This window comes from Elephas maximus, chromosome 20, assembly GCF_024166365.1.
Source record: "Elephas maximus indicus isolate mEleMax1 chromosome 20, mEleMax1 primary haplotype, whole genome shotgun sequence".
NCBI lineage: Eukaryota > Metazoa > Chordata > Mammalia > Proboscidea > Elephantidae > Elephas > Elephas maximus.
Window position 1 is genome coordinate 9,673,163 of NC_064838.1, and position 13,288 is coordinate 9,686,450.

At 39.8% G+C, this 13,288-nt stretch overlaps 1 pseudogene; it reads left to right on the top strand.

Moving 5' to 3' along the window:
• The first annotated feature begins 11,011 nt into the window (after window positions 1-11,011).
• LOC126064366 (kynureninase-like) lies at window positions 11,012-12,405 on the top strand (annotated as a pseudogene).
• Window positions 12,406-13,288: the final 883 nt, after the last annotated feature.

A 13,288-nucleotide genomic window follows, 5' to 3' on the forward strand; every position in this document is an offset into this window, starting at 1 on the left:
TCACCATGACCAAGTAGGATTCATACCAGGTATGCAGGGATGGTTCCACATTAGAAAAACAATTAATATAACCCATCATATAAATAAAACAAAAGACAAGAATCACATGATTTTATCAATTGATGCAGAATAGGTATTTGACAAAGTTCAACACCAATTCATGATAAAAAAACTCTCAGCAAAATAGAAATAGAAGGAAAATTCCTCAACATAATAAAGGGCATTTATACAAAGCCAACTGCCAATATCATCCTAAGTGGAGAGAGTCTGAAAGCATTCCCCTTGAGATTGGGAACCAGACAAGGATGCCCTTTATCACCACTCTTATTCAACGTTGTGCTAGAGGTCCTAGCCAGAGCAATTAGGCTAGATAAAGAAATGAAGCGCTTCCAGATTGGTAAGGAAGAAGTAAAGGTATCTCTGTTGGCAGGTGACATGATCTTATATAAGAAAACCCTAAAAATCCTCAAGGAAGCTACTGAAACTAATAGAAGAGTTCAGCAGAGTATCGGGATACAAAATAAACATACAAAAATTAGTTGGATTCCTCTACACCAACAAAAAGAACTTTGAAGAGGAAATCTCCCCAAGAAGATAAAATACTTAAGAATAAATCTTATCAGTGACATAAAAGACCTATACAAAGAAAACTACAAGACACTACTGCAGGAAACCAAAAGAGACCTACATCAGTGGAAAAACATACCTTCCTCATGGATAGGAAGACTTAACATTGTAAAAATGTCTATTCTACCAAGCAATCTATAGATACAATGCAATTCCAATCCAAATTCCAAACACATTTTCTAATGAGATGGAGAAACAAATCAGCAACTTCATATGGAAGGGAAAGACGCCCCGGATAAGTGAAGCGTTACTGAAAAAGAAGAGCAAAGTGGGAGGCCTCACACTACCTGATTTTAGAACCTATTAAACTGCCACAGGAGCCAAAACAGCCTGGTACTCCGTACGACAGATACAAAGACCAATGTAACAGAATTGAGAATCCAGACATAAATACTTCCACATATGAGCAGCTGATATTTAGCAAAGGCCCAAAGTCAGTTAAATGGGGAAAAGACAGTCTCTTTAACAAATGATGCTGGCATAACTGGATGTCCGTCAGCAAAAAATGAAACAAGATCCATACCTCACACCATGCACGAAAACTAACTCAAAATGGATCAAGGACCTACATATAAAACCTAAAATGATAAAGATCATGAAAAAAAAAGGGGGGGACAACACTAGGAGCCCTAATGCATGGTATAAACAGTATACAAAACATTACTAACAATGCACAAACACTAGAAGAGAAACTAGATAACTGAGACCTCCTAAAAACCAAACACCTATGCTCATCCAAAGACTTCACCAAAAGAATAAAAAGATTACTTACAGATAGGGAAAAAGTTTTTAGCTAAGGCATTTCCGATCAGCATCTGATCTCTAAAATCTACACAATACTGCAAAAACCCAACAACAAAAAGACAACCCAATTAAAAAATGGGCAAAGGATATGAACAGACACTTCACTAAAGAAGACTTTCAGGTAGCTAACAGATACATGAGGAAATGCTCATGATCGTTAGCTGTTAGAGAAACACAAACCAAAACTACAATGAGATTTCATCTCATTCAAACAAGGCCGCAATTAACCCAAATAACCACAAAATAATAAATGTTGGAGGGGTGGTGGAGAGACTGGTACACTTATACACTGCTGGTGGGAATGTAAAATGGTACAACCACTTTGGAAATCGATTTAGCGCTTCCTTAAAAAGCTACAAATAGAACTACCATATGGTGCAGTAATCCCACTCCTTGGAATATATCCTAGAGAAATAAGAGCCTTTACACGAACAGATATATGCACACCCATGTTCCTCGCACCACTGTTTACCATAGCAAAAAGATGGAAGCAACCTAGGTGTCCACCAATGGACGAATGGATAAATTATGGTATATTCACACAGCGGCATACTACCTGTCAATAAAGAACAATGATGAATCCATGAAACATTTCATAACATGGAGGAATCTGGAAGGCGTTATGCTGAGTGAATTAGTCTGTTCCAAGAGGACAAATATTGTATGAGACCACTATTATAACAACTGAGAAATAGTTTAAACACAGAAGAAAATATTCTTTGATGCTTACGAGTGTAGGGTGGGAGGGAGAGTGGTATTCACTAATTAGATAATAGACAAAAACTATTTCAGATGAAGGGAAAGACAACACACAATACAGGAGAGGTCAGCACAACTGGACTAAACAAAAAGCAAAGAAGTTTCCTTAATAAACAGAACGCTTCAAATGCCAGAGTAGCAGGGATGGGGGTTTGGGGACCATGGTTTCAGGGGACATCTAAGTCAATTGGCATAATATAATCTATTAAGAAAACATTCTGCATCCCACTTTGGAGAGTAGTGTCTGGGGTCTTAAACGCTAGCAAGCAGCCATCTAAGATGCATCCATTGGTCTCAACCCACCTGGAGCAAAGGAGAATGAAGAACACCAAAGACACAAGGTAATTATGAGCCCAAGAGATAGAAAGGGCCACATAAATCAGAGACTACATCAGCCTGAGACCAGAAGAACTAGATGTTGCCTGGCTACAACCGTGACTGCCCTGACAGGAAACACAACAGATAACCCCTGTGGAGCAGGAGAGCAGTGGGATGCAGACCTCAAATTCTCATAAAAATACCAGACTTAATGGTCTGACTGAGACTAGGATGAGCCCTGAGGTCATGGTCCTGAGACCTTCTGTAAGCCCAAGACAGGAACCATTCCCAAAGCCAACTCCTCAGACAGGGATTGGACTGGACTATGGGATAGAAAATGAAACTGGTGAGGAGTGAGCTTCTTGGATCAAGCAGACACATGAGATTATGTGGGCAGTTCCAGTCTGGAGCGGAGATGAGAGGGCAGAGGTCATCAGAAGCTGGCTGAATGGACACAAAAATAGAGAGTGGAGAGGAGTGTGCTGTCCCATTAAGCGGAGAGCAACTAGGAATATAAAGCAAGGTGTATACAAAGTTTTGTATGAGACACTGACTTGATTTGTAAACTTTCACTTAAAGCACAATTTCAAAAAATACTATGTATTGTGTGGTACACAAAAACTACTTCAAAACAGATTAAACATCTAAATATAAACCAAAAACTATAAAGATCATAGAAGAAAAAATAGAGTCAATGCTAGAGGTCCAAGTACACAGCATGAATAGGATGCAAACCATAAGTAACAATACACAAACAGAAGATAAGCTAGGTAACTGAGATCTTCTAAAAATTAAACACGGATACTCTGGTGTTGTGCTGGTTAAGAACTACAGCTATTAACCAAAAGGTCGGCAGTTTGAGTCCTCCAGGTGCTCACTGGAAACCCTATGGGGCAGTTCTACTCTGTCCTATAGGGTTGCTATGAATTAGAATCAACTTGAGGACAACAGGGTTTTTTTTTGTTTTCTTTGTTTCGTTTTTGGTATGCTCATCAACAGACTTCACCAAAAGAGTAAAAAGAGAACCTACAATTAGGAAAAAATTTGAGCGTATGACAAATCCAACGAATGTCTAATCTCTAAAATCTACAGGAAAATCCAACACCTCTACAATAAAAGACAATACAATTAAAAAAATGGGCAAAGGCTAATACAACGCATAAACAGAATACAAAACATTACCAAAAATGACGAAGAGAAACCAGATAACTGGGAGCTCCTAAAAATCAAACACCTATGCTCACCTAAAGACTTCACCAAAAGAGTAAAAAGACCACCTATAGATTGGGAAAGAATTTTCAGCTATGACATCTCCGACCAGCGCCTGATCTCTAAAATCTACATGATTCTGTTAAAACTCAACCACAAAAAGACAAACAACCCAATCAAGAAGTGGGCAAAGGATATGAACACGCACTTCACTAAAGAAGATATTCAGGCAGCTAACAGATACATGAGAAAATGCTCTCGATCATTAGCCATTAGAGAAATGCAAATCAAAACTTCGATGAGATTCCATCTCACTCCAGCAAGGCTGGCATTAATCCAAAAAACACAAAATAATAAATGTTGGAGAGGCTGTGGAGAGATTGGAAGTCTTATACACTGCTGGTGGAAGTGTAAAATGGTACATCCACTTTGGAAATCTATCTGGCATTTTCTTAAAAAGTTAGAAATAGAACTACCATACAGCCCAGAAATCCCACTCCTCGGAATATACCTTAGAGAAATAAGAGCCTTCACACAAACAGATATATGCACACCCATGTTTATCGCAGCACTGTTTACAATAGCAAAAAGCTGGAAGTAACCAAGGTGTCCATCAACGGAGGAATGGGTAAATAAATTGTGGTATATTCACACAATGGAATTCTATGCATCGATAAAGAACAGTGAAGAATCTGTGAAACATTTCCTAATATGGAGGAACCTGGAAGGCATTACGCTGAGTGAAATTAGAGGCAAAAGGACAAATGTTGTATAAGACCACTATTATAAGATCTTGAGAAATAGTATAAACTGAGAAGAACACATACTTCTGTGGTTATGAGGGGGGGAGGGAGGGAGGGTGGGAGAGGGTTATTTACTGATTAGTTAGTAGATAAGAACTGCTTTAGGTGAAGGGAAGGACAGTAGTCAATACACGGAAGGTCAGCTCAACTGGACTGGACCAAAAGCAAAGAAGTTTCCAGGATAAACTGAATGCTTCAAAGGTCAGCGGAGCAAGGGCGGGGGTTTGGGGACTATGGCTTAAGGGGACTTCTAAGTCAATTGGCAAAATAATTCTATTATGAAAACATTCTGCATCCCACTTTGAAATGTGGCATCTGGGGTCTTAAAGGCTAACAAGTGGCCATTTAAGATGCATCCATTGGTCTCAACCCACCTGGATCAAAGGAGAATGAAGAACACCAGGGTCACACGATAACTAGGAGCCCAAGAGACAGAAAGGGCCACATGAACCAGAGACTTACATCATCCTGAGACCAGAAGAACTAGATGGTGCCCGGCCACAACCGATGACTGCCCTGACAGGGAGCACAACAGAGAACCCCTGAGGGAGCAGGAGATCACTGGGAAGTAGACCCCAAATTCTCATAAAAAGACCAGACTTAATGGTCTGACTGAGACTAGAGGAATCCCGGCGGTCATGGTCCCCAAACCTTCTGTTGGCCCAGGACAGGAACCATTCCCGAAGACAACACATCAGACGTGGAAGGAACTGGACAATGGGTAAGAGAGAGATACTGATGAAGAGTGAGCTACTTGTATCAGGTGGACACTTGAGACTGTGTTGGCATCTCCTGTCTGGAGGGGAGATAGGAGGGTAGACAGGGCTAGAAACTGGCAAAATTGTCACGAAAGGAGAGACTGGAAGGGCTGACTCATTAGGGGGAGAATAAGTGGGAGTATGGAGTAAGGTGTATATAAACTTATATGTGACAGACTGACTTGATTTGTAAACGTTCACTTAAAGCTCAATAAAAATTATTTTTTAAAAAAAAGGGCAAAGGATATGAAGAGGCACTTCACCAAAGAGGACATTCAGGCAGCTAACAGACACATGAGGGAATGCTTGAGATTACTAACTGTTGCAGAAACGCAAATCAAAACTACAATGAGACACCACCTCACCCCTACATTACTGACATGAATCAAAAAAACAGAAAATAAAAAATGTTGGAGAGGCTGCGGGGAGATTGGAACTCTTATGCACTGCTGATGGGAATGTAAAATGATAAAACTATTTTGGAAAACAATATGGCACTTCCTTAAAAAGTTAGAAATACCATACAATCCAGCAATCCCACTCCTAGGAATATATCCTAGAGAAATAAGAGCCATCATATGAGTAGACATATGCACATCCATGTTCATTGCAGCACTATCCACAATAGCAAAAAGACAGAAGCAACCTAGATGCCCATCAACAGATGAGTGGATAAACAAACTATGGTACATACACCCAATGGAATACTACTCAACCATAAAGAACAACGATGAATCTGCGAAACATCTCACGACATGGATGGATCTGGAGGGCATTATGCTCAGTGAAATAAGTCAATCACAAAAGAACAAGTACTGTATGAGACCACGATTATAAAAACTCTTGAAAAGGTTTACACACGGGAAGAAATAATCTTTGGTGGTTTACAAGGGAGAGAGGGTGGGGAGGGAAAAACACTAATTAGACAATAGATAAATGATAACTTTGGTGAAACTTTGGTGAAGAGTGAGACAGTACACAACACTGGGGAAGTCAGCACAACTTGACAAAGGCAAAGTTTTAGAAGCTTCATAGACATTTGAGGTACTGAATTACAGGGCTGGTGACCATGGTCTCAGGGGACATCTAGCTCAATTGGCATAACATAGTTTATAAAGAAAATGTTCTACACCTTACCTTGGTGAAGTGTATGGGGTCTTAAAAGGTTGTGAGCAGCCATCTAAGATACTTCATTGGTCCCACCCCATCTGGAGCGAGGGAGAATAAAGAAAACCAAAGACACAAGGGAAAGATTAGCCCAAAGGACTAATGGACCACAACTACCACAGCCTCCACTAGAATGAGTCCCACACAACTAGATGGTGCCTGGCTATCATCACTGCTCTGACAAGGATCACAATAGAAAGTCCAGGCAGAGCTGGGGAAAAATGTAGAACAAAATTCCAACTCACAAAAAAAGACCAGACTTACTGGCCTGACAGAGACTGGAGAAATTCCACGAGTATGGCCCCCAGACACCCTTTTAACTAGCACCGAAGTCACTCCTGAAGTTCACTCTCCAGCCAAAGATTAGATAGGCCCATAAAACAAACAATAATACACATATCTCAAACATGTATACGAGACTAAATGAGCATGCCAGCCCAGGGGCAAGAACGAGAGGGCAGGAGGGGACAGGAAAGCTGGACAAATGGAAATGGGGAACCCAAGATCGAGCAGGGGAGTGTGTTGACACGTTGTGGGGTTGGCAACCAATGTCACAAAACAATATGTGTATTAATTGCTTAATGAGAAACTGATTTGCTCTGTAACCCTTCATCTGAAGCACAATTAGAAAAAAAGTATGCATTGTCTGTTTCCATTTACTTGACAATTAAAGATAGGCAAAACTAATAGATGGCTATAGAATTCTGAATTATTCTTAATCCTGGGCAGAGGAGAGTGGGTAGTGACAGGGATAGGACATAGAACATTCTACATCTTGATCTGGGTGATGATTACTTCACTGTACATAATGTAAAAATTCATTAAGCTGTATTTATTGAACACTTGTTATACCCCAACAAAAACTATAAAAAAGCAATAAAATTCAACATACGTACCTGCAATCTCCAATTCTCAGTTACTATTTTTTTATGTTAATATATTCTTACTCATTTCTTAATTAACATTTTATATATACTCTACAAATTTGTCAACAAATTATGTTAAAGTTCTGTTATAATTTGTCTTACCTTTCACACTGACTGAAACTTTTAATCAAGGGCTAGCAAAAAGAGGCTTGAGGACAGTGCCTTACCTTTGGATGCCTATCTTCCTTTATATACCAAAAGAAGAGAATAATACCTATACTGTCAACCTGGCTATGAGGTTAAGTGAGAAAACAAATAAGAACATACTTTAGAAACCAGCAATGCACCTGTCAAATGTGAGTTTTATTAGTGGTGCCTATTACACATAATGTGTGGAAACCCTAGTGGCATAGTGGTTAAGAGCTACGGCTGCTAACCAAAAGGTTGGCAGTTTGAATCTACCAGGTGCTCCTTGGAAACCGTATGGGGCAGTTCTACTCTGTCTATAGGGTCACTGTGAGATAAAATCGACTAGACGGCAGCAGATTTGTATTATAATGTGTGGAACTCTGGTGGCACAATGTTTAAAGGTTGACTGCTAACCAAAATGTTGGCAGTTTGAATCCACCAGCCTCTCCTTGGAAACCCTATGGGGTAGTTCTACTCTGTCCTATAGGGTCACTATGAGTCAGAATTGACTCAATGGCAACAGGTTTGGGTTTTTTTTTGGTATTATAATATATGGAGTCTCTGGGTGGCAGCACTGGTTAAGCACTCGTCTTCTAACCAAAAGGTTGGCAGTTCAAATCCACTCAGAAGAAAGGCCTGGTGACCTACTTCAGAAAGATCACAGCCACTGAAAACCCCATGGAGTGCAGTTCTTCTCTGACACACATGAGGTCGCCATGAATCAAAATTGACTCGATGGCAACTGGTTTTTATTACAATGTAGAATATAAAATGAATGTTCAATAAACTTGAGTGACTGATTATTACTGGCTGGCCAGCCAAGCTGATTCAGGAAACCCTATAGGGAAATACGTTCAGAACAGATTACATCTAAATATTTTCATTGTCAACACCGGTACCAAATTCTCCATCTTGTTAGGTTTCCAAATCAACCTTAGAATGAGTTTTTAGATGAGAGTCAAACACCTGATCCATATATTTGACTGGGTGATGGGCCAGGATGGGCATGATTAAATCAGAACGAATAAGCCAGCAGCTGGAGACTATTCCTACTCTGGGCAGCAGGTTAATACCAGCAGAGAGGGAGACACAACCGCAGCAGCTGGGGTTATTATAAGTCCTATGATTAAGGAGACCTCGGAGAGCAGAGGAATCTTTGTCCCTGAAGGTCAGTTTGACCCTGGATGTTGAACAGATATTTTCTTTTCCCACTGTGTGTTTGTGTCTTTGATTTCACAGTTTTTAACTTTTCAAATATCTCCACCATTTAAATTCTAGCGTTCTCTGTGGTAGTACAAAAAGCCCAGATGTTTTGCACAAAAAGAGAAACTCCTATGAAGAGAAGGCTGTATATTCGAAACTACAGACATCCATTAATTTTGTAAAACTAGCTATTTCTCTTCAGTTTGGAGTATTGAGATATGCTGGCTAATAGAAATTTCTCTCCTTCTTTTCTCTCTTTCTCTTTTTCCTTCATTCCTCCTCTTCCTATCTCCTAGGTCCTGAGGTCACCTTTTAAAACATGTAAGGTAAGGTTTCTTGGTATCAACTCCTTGTTTGAATAAAGTAGAGTTCTACTTCTGCCACGTATCTAGCTAACTGATCCTGATCAACTCACTCATCCTTGCTGTCAACAATGGGAGACAATAATGCCTTCCCTATTTGAGATAACAAATATGAAAGTGCTTTAATGAAATAACAGCAATACACATGTCAGGTGTTGTTATTAATAATTCATGAACTGAAACACTGACAAATATTCTCTTGTTGTTGTTGTTGTTAGATTCCAGAGTCTGCCCCTGACTGCTCTGACTCACGGTGACTCCATGCACGATGGAATGAAACTGTGTTTGATCCTGTACTATCCACATGATTGGCTGGGGATCAGGCCATTGTGATCACAGGGTTTTCAGAAGTAGATTGCCAGGACTCTCTTCCCAGTCTGTCTTGGTCTGGTAGCTGTGCTGAAACCTGTTCAGCATCATAGCAACACTGTCAGATGGGTGGTGGCTTCTCATGAGGTGCCTTGGTTGGGGATCGAAGACAGATCTCCCGCATGCAAGGCAAGAATTCTACCACTGAGCCACTAAGGCCTCCAGAGTAAATTGGTCTTTAGACTTAAATTTTTTATTCCATTTAGTGGAAGATGGCTTTTACTGAAAACTGAAAATGGAGGGGTGGATCATTCTCAACAAGATGTTTGCATGCAAGACCTTTAAAATTAGAGACTTAATATATGTCAACAGAGACTTAATTAATTCTAGGCTAAAGCCTATTGTACAACATCCAAGTAGAAAAAAGAACAAAAGGCTTTTAAGATCTTCTCAGCTGAAGCTTTTGGGAAGGTGCTGATTGCCATAGGGAATCAACAGTCATTTAACAGGATTGATGACATCAGTCTGAGTCATGCTAGCATGTAAAACTAGTATGAGGTCACTTTAAGCTAATCAAATGGGTGGCTGGAGAAGGGTGCCATTCACTATTTATTACCTCAACAAGCAACAAAAGGACTGGACTTAGTTAATGGAAACCAAGTGCTTAACGAATCGGGCTAAATAAGAAGGGCGGTGTTAATTGTGTCATTAAGGCCCTAAGACTGGGAATCTGTCTCGTTCTTATATTGGCCCTAAGGCAACTTTTCCAAAGGTGATTCTATGGTCATTAAAAAAGCTTTCTGCTTTTAAGTATAGGGCTTTTCTTATTGCAGTCACTGAAAAGTGGTTTCTGGGTTACTGGGAATTTGTTCTGGGTCATTGGGATTATTCATTATTGGCCTGAAAAAATGTTGGTAATGCCCCTCAAATTCTGTTCCAATGGCAGATGTCTAATCAGTTGATCTGACTATATTTAAAAAATGAAGCTGATTATGTTGAATGGCTTCTGGAAACCAGTCTTATTTTCTTACTGTGACATCACATCAGACAAGCACATAAAAACCACATAATGATTATAATTCAAGGAAGGTGCTGTAAAAGAAATCCAAATGGTTGTAGGGGAGGGGAAGACTGAAATTTTTTATAACTGAATGGTGAGCTCTTTAGAAACACAACTCTTAAAGCTATTTGTAAGATAAATTGAAATAGAGACAGGAGGTAGACGGGTTAGAAGGCTAGAAGTAATGAGGATCGGAAGAAAGGTGTAATACTAGGGCTAGAAGAGCTGGGATGAATGAAAGAGATATTTTTAACGATACATATGGAATAGCAAAAGAAAACAGAATTAACAAGAACTCTTTTTCAGCTTGGGTGTGTGGGAGAGAAGAAAACAACAAAAATTAAGGAGTCAAGCAAGCATAAACAGGTGAAGATAGATGCCATCTGAAGACCACTGAGGAACTGTGGGACACTGTGGGTACAGAAGCTGAAAGAGACAAGGATCTTCTCCCAGAGGTGACAGACAGGGAGAGAGAGAGAGGCTTCTCCCAGAGCTGATGCCCTGAATTCAGCTTCTAGACTCCTAAACTACTGGGAGCTGTGGACCTCATTGGAAACCTAGATGCCAACAACTTGCAATGGAGCCCTAACCTCTTGAATTACCAGCTGACACAGTACAACACACTGCATCTCAACTCAGATGTCACCCCACAGATAAGAACGCCACTCTCCATCTTGATGAGGAAGATAAGCTGAGGAGCTTCAGGGACGATTTTTACATCCCCAAAATGCAGGATCTGCCTCCAATGATTTATAGTTAGTAATTAAGGATGAAAATGCCACCTATTAGGAAATTCTCTTGGCCTTCAACCAAAAATGGTTAAAACACATCTGGAAGAACTAGATTTAAAAAAAAAAAAAAAGGAGCCTACAGTCAAGAAGCAGGGAAATGTCCTTGGATTACAGGAGATGAGAGTATTACAGGTCTTAACAATTGACATTGTAGGAGCCAATGAAAAAGAAATAGCTCTAATGAATGGTTTGACTGTTAATTTACATCTTCTATGTTATCATTTTTCAAACCTACACCAAAATGGTATAAAATTCTTTTAGAAGCTAAAAACTCACCTTCAAATCATAACGCTATTGAGTCACAGCTTCAACTTCATGGACTTAATGTTGAGAAGAGTATGTGGATTATACAGCCAAGAGACGGGGAAGAAACCTTGAGAATGGAAGATATCCTTGAAGTAATTCAGAGGGAAGGAGACTGGATTGCAGTGATCCTCTTCAATGGGGTGCATTTTTATACTGGTCAGCTCTTTAATATACCTGCCATCACAAAAGCTGGATGAGCAAACGGTTGTTTTATTGGCTTTGATCTAGCACGTGCAGTTGGAAACGTCGAACCCCACTTACAGGACTGGAGAGTTGATTTTGCCTGCTGGTGTTCCTCCAAGTATTTAACTTCAGGAGCAGGAGATCTTGCTGGTGCCTTTGTGTAAGAAAAGCACACACATACAATAAAACCTGCATTAATGGGATGGTGTGGCCATGAACTCAACACCAGATTTTAAATGGATAACAAACTCCAGTTAATCCCCGGGGGCCAATGGATCCTGAATTTCAAATCCTTCCATTTGTGGGTCTGTTCCTCACATGCTTAGTTTTGAGATCTTTAAACAACCAAACTATGAAAGCATCGAGGAGAAAATTTATTTTGCCAACTGGTTATCTGGAGTACATGATCAAGCATTACAGTAACAAAGATAAAGCAGAAAGCAAGAAACCACTTGTGAACGTAATTATTCCATCTCTTCTAGAAGATCAGGGCTGCCAGCTAACACGGACATTGTTTGCCCCAATGAAGTCTGTTTTCTGAGATCTAGAAGAAAGAGGAGTGGTTTGTGACAAGCAGGAACCAAATGGCGTTCTGGTGGCTTTGGTTGCTCCCTACAGTTCTTTCCATGATGCTTATGAATTTGTCAGTCTGCTCACTTCTGTACTTGACTCTGCAGAAACCAAAAAGTAGTAGTGTTTTCTAGAACAACTTAACTAAATCACACTGAAAGCTGCTGTCGTTTTTGTTAATATTATTGGTATTATCCAACTTTTAACTAACGGAAATATTTCAAAATTGATCGCACCTAACTGGGCATGAATTGCATAGTTTACAGAAATATCCAACTTAATATTTCTGAGTCCGTGGCCCTTAGGAATCCTTATGACTGTCAAATTTCCCCACCCACACTTGGGTCCTAATCCACACTTTTCAAGGATGTTCCCTTGTTTAATGTTATCATAATCTCTTGTTGTTTTTGTTTGTTTGTTTAAGGGGCTTTCTCTAATGCAAGAGCTTAAATATGACTCTGTCCCCAGAGCAGTGAAATAAATCACCCCAAGGTACTTGTGATTAAGGATTTAAGGATTAGGAAATAAAAGCTTTTTCCCTCTGACTTCTTTATTAGAAATCTATGGACCTTTCTGATCCATTATGACAACTAAAGTTAAACTCAGCTCTGTTGGTTCCTTAGTTTTTAGTTGTTGATTTCATAACCAGTATTACTGAATTGGCAAAATATTCGTATTTGTATACATAAGAAGCAAGAAAGAGTGAATAAAAAAAAAAAAAAACCAAACCTACTGCCGTCAAGTCGATTCTGACTCATAGCGACCCTAAAGGACAAAGTAGAACTACCCCACAGAGTTTCCAAGGAGCGCCTGGCGGATTCGAACTGCCCAACCTATTGGTTAGCAGCCGTAGCACTTAACCACTATGCCACCAGGGTTTCCAAAGAGAATATGACATAATTATTTCTCCCGATTAAACAGACTTGAATGAAACAAACTGACTTAGACAACCAGATTAGATAGCAGAGATAAATAAAAAGATAAGGAACTCCAACACCAACACC